The sequence below is a fragment of the Dasypus novemcinctus genome, chromosome 8 (genome assembly GCF_030445035.2).
Source record: "Dasypus novemcinctus isolate mDasNov1 chromosome 8, mDasNov1.1.hap2, whole genome shotgun sequence".
NCBI classification, from domain to species: domain Eukaryota; kingdom Metazoa; phylum Chordata; class Mammalia; order Cingulata; family Dasypodidae; genus Dasypus; species Dasypus novemcinctus.
The window spans coordinates 96,913,000-96,917,548 of NC_080680.1; the positions used below are offsets into that span (position 1 = coordinate 96,913,000).

Below are 4,549 nucleotides of genomic sequence, written 5' to 3' on the forward strand. Positions count from 1 at the left end.
GCCCCATGCACAAGGAGTGCGCCCCGTAAGGAGAGCCGCCCAGTGTGAAAAAAGTGCAGCCTGCCCAGGAATGGCACCGCACACATGGAGAGCTGACGCAGAAAGATAATGCAACAAAAAGAGACGCAGAAGAACACACAGCAAATAGACACAGAAAGCAGACAACTGGGGTGGGGGTGGAGGGAAGGGGAGAGAAATAAATAAAAAATAAATCTTTAAAAAAAAGAAAAAAATATATATATATATGGGAATGGTTTAATTAAGCTATACCCGTATTGTAAGATATTACACAGCTATTAAAATTGATGTTTTTGAAAACTATCTAATGAACAGGGAAATGCTTAAAATATTAAGGAAGTAAAGTACAGGATATAAAACTATATTCAGTATTATGCCAATTTTGGGGGAAATGTATGTATTTAACACATTTACATGAACAGATAAAGAAGAGCACATCAGTTAATCTGCATGGAATAATTACCAATTCTTTCCTCCCTATATTTTTATATTAGTTCTAAATATCTTATTTTATATACAGAGTAATTTTTTCTAAAAAGAACCAACATTTGAAATCCCTAACATGTGCTAGGCACTGAGCTAGGAATGTTTACAGATTATTTAATCTCCAGAGCAACTATGAGAGGTGGGTATTTTAGTCCCTCAAGATGAGGAACTGGAGCTCGACTGTCTAAGCCATTTGCCCAGGGAGCCCTGGATTCAAGCCCAGGGCCTTGGCCATGTTTTCCTGCTGCACTGTGAGCCGCGCCTGCTGCGTCTCCTGATAGGCCCACAAAGGCCAAAGGCAGTCACTGACAAAACACAGCTGAGCACAGCTTGTCCAAGAGCAAGGCCTTATTTTGCTCTCTACTCCCTTCGCATCTCCGTCCAAAAGTAGAAAACCCTTTGTTTTTCCTGGACAAGAAACAGAGCCTTCTTGGTTCCTAAGATTCAAGGCTCCATTCCGAAGCCGCTTTCATCCGTGCACCCAGCTCCACAGGCGTGCGCCCTCTCTCAGGGCCCATACCCTCACAGCCGTGGCGTCTGCTGTCCTGCTTGCTGGTTTGGCAGTTAGTCGAGTTATGAGAGGTCAAGGCAGGACTGCACACTTTCACCCTTTCCAGCCAGCTGGCTCCTTAATCTCTTCCCTGGATACTAAAACAAACAGGCTGTGTGCCCTGGCTCCCTACTTAACCCAAGAAAATGGGGAGCAGCAAGCATCCTAGCCATGTGAACAATCAGAGGAATGTCTGGCAGCACGCTTGGTCTTTTGTAACTTTATTTCAGCCAACTAGTGAGGGCCTCCAGGCAGCTAGAAGCCCGGCGCATCCTAAGTCTGACTGTTCAGCTGGGTTTCAGGTACTACCTTGGTGAGCGTCCCCAACCTCCCAGCTGGCTCCACTCCCATGGAACCCCTGCGACACTAACTATAATCCCTTGGAAGGAGGCAGAGGTTTTCACCACTGATCCAAGGCCTCTTTGGAGACAGAGACAGGAAGTCACTTGGCAGGGGTCAGTGACATTCAGGATCGGGACGTGCTGCCTGGCCACCACAAAGTCATGCCGACCCTTCTGCTCCAGTTCATAAATTTAAAAGAGAACTACCAGGGACTTTCGTCTAGGAAGAGGGAGAAGGGGATATGGGGAATGGAACATGGCACAAAAAAAAGGGAGGAAATCTGATCCGTTTTGATTCAGACTCTTTCCCTATTCTGTACCCACATAAGAGGGCTGCATGTTCAAAAATGTTTGAGAAATACTGAATTAAACAAAATTAATTATTAAATTATTACAGAACTTCTCAGAAAGCTTTAATGCCCTCATGTATACTATGAAAGGGTGATAGCAGAAAGTTTCTCAAACATATTCAACTACAAAACTGAGGATCCCATTGAACATACTTTGGAAAGTGCTGCTCCAGAGTGAGCCCATAAAGATCCTGTGAAGATAGGAAAGTAAGGCCAAAGACAAACTCTGCCCACCTGCCATCACCCACTATCTTCAAAACTGCAGTGTTGAATCAAACAAGGTTTTCATTCTGTACTCTCCTCTGTATTTCAGCAAGGGTTCTATAGATTTTTCCACTTGCTGGTCAAAGGCTCTTGGAAGAGAGCTTTGCCTGGAAAAAGTTTACTGGAGTCAGGAGGTATTCTAGTGTCAGGCCCTTGAACTCAATAACCTGAAGAGGTACAGACTTGCTACTGTGAGATAGGGGAGAATCCTGGTCTACCCAGGCATTTTGGTTCCCTAGAGTTGCTGAGCCATCATTGTCACAACTGGGTACCAAAAGGGGCCCTATATGGAAAGAGATGTGGCTCAAGCAGTTGAGGCCCTGCCTCCCACATGGGAGGTCCCAGGTCTGGGTCCCAGTGCCTCCTAGAAAAACAAAAAGCAAAACAAATGAAAACATGAACTCAGGGCAGCCAATATGACTCAGTGGTTGAGTGCTGGCTTCCCACATCGAGATTCCAGGTTCAATCCCTAGTCCCCAGTACCTAAAAAAAAAAATTTTTTTGAAAAAAAAGAGGGGCCATACAAATGTTTATTTACATTTTGTATTCACTGAAGAAATATTTTTCCTCCAACTAATTTGCCTAATCTATAACAGCATTTTTTTTTTAAGGTGCTGGGGGCCAAGGATTGAACCTAGGACCTCATATATAGGAAGCCAGTGCTCAACCACTGAGCCACATCAGTTCCCCTGATTTGGTTTTTTTTCCTGCTTGTAGTTTATTTTCATTATTGTTTAGGGAGGCACCAGGAACTGAACCCAGGACCTCCATGTGGGAAGCAGGTGCTCACCCACTGGAGCCACATCCACTTCCCTGTAATAGCATTTTTAATTGTTTTTCTCTTGACCTGAATGTCTGTTTTTTATCTGCATTTATCAGTAGTTTAATAAAATCATTTCAATTTCAAAAAAAAAAAAGAAGGGCTCTAAGCCAATTTCCTGGGAAGATAAACTCCTTTCATCCGTAGACCTAAACTGCTATACCCCTCATCTGTAGACCTAAACTGCACTGAAAACCCCAAAGGGACAGTCAATGCAGTTACCATCTCATAGGACTCATGGAAAGGGACTGGCCCACCCTTTACTGCAGAAGTCTGGGAACAACTTTTTGGTCTGCAAAGTCTGCAGGGAGGCTGCTCCTCAAGGCCCCAGGCCAGGGGAAAAGGTTCTCTTTCTTGGCATTCTTTGAGTCTCTGTCAGCTTGAAATTGAAGAGCATGTTCTTCAAGGAAGTCAAATACAACACCGTGGGTTCTTGGCCTCTTTAGCTTTCTTTCTAGCAGCCAAAGAAAGCTCTGTTTTCCAGAGGAAGAACTTGTGTATTGCTGCTGGAATCAGGGGTACAGAGAACCTGAGGTTCAGGATGTCCTGAAAGTAGCCCCAAGAAGGCTGTCCACTGACAATGGGCATCATCTGGCAAGGCTTCAGCTCTGCCACAAAGGCACGAAGCTCCAAGTAGAAGGATTAGTCAGAGTAAGGGATGATGTAAAAATCAGGGTGGGATCTGAGGATTTCCTGGCTTATAGGAAGGATAACAATGGTAGGGTGGGTGTGGTTCCAATGCAGCAAGGTAGAATGGCAGATCTCCATTCCATTCACAGCATGAATATGGCCAGCCTTCTCCTCCATTGTGAACAGATCTTCCAGACCCAGCAGCTGCACCAGCTCCAAACACTGAAGACCCAATACCACCCAGGTCTGAAATTCCAGGGCCAGCTGCTCCAGCAGTGACTCTTTTCCCATATTGTAGAGTCCAGTCTTTATATTATGTAGTGGGTGCTTTCAAATGAGATTGACAACCTGGCAGGCAGCTTCTTGTTGGAAAGAAAGAACCAGGGCTGGGTTGTAATTAGTGTTGTCTAGGTATAACACCAATTACAGAGCTAGATCTGCTACCCCAATTGCAGAGCTGGTTCCTTCAGCATGGATGTTGCATATGGAAAATCACCTGTGTAGAGGATGGTTTCAAGGTATCCTTCAAAGAGAAATATGACAGTGACAGGGCAGTGATTGACATCAATTAGGGTCACAGTCATGGTCTCTCCCAGTTTCATCTAGAGGGAGTACATGGTTTTCATCGACATTCAGGGCTCAGATCTACAGCATAGATATCTGTAGGTGACAATGCAAGAGGTAGGCAGTAAGATGCTGGGCAGGCCCACAGTGTGGTCTCAGTACATTTGAGACAAGAAGAAGAGCCATGCAGAACTAGCCTGGTGCAGGCTCCAAAGTCTGCAGCAATGAGTGTGTGGGGTATCAGGACCCCATTCATGGTCACAGGGTTGGAGCATCACCAGTGGGATCTTCACAGGGACTGGGTTTCTGAACGAGGTTTCCAATGAGGTTTTTTTCCAATGAGGTTTCCACAGCGGTACCCAAAAAAAATCATGTTCGAGTAAGAACAGAAGCAGGAATCCTAAGGGGAATCCAGACAGGAAGAGAAATAAATTACTAAAGTGGACACAAACAAGGAATTAACTGTGTTCATGGGAGGCTAAGGGTGAGATCCCAAATCACAGAAGACACTTGGTACAGTGTTACT

General features: G+C 44.9%; 1 pseudogene; it reads right to left on the reverse strand.

Moving 5' to 3' along the window:
* Positions 1–1,998: 1,998 nt before the first annotated feature.
* Positions 1,999–4,279, reverse strand: LOC101418705 (5' exonuclease Apollo-like; annotated as a pseudogene).
* Positions 4,280–4,549: the final 270 nt, after the last annotated feature.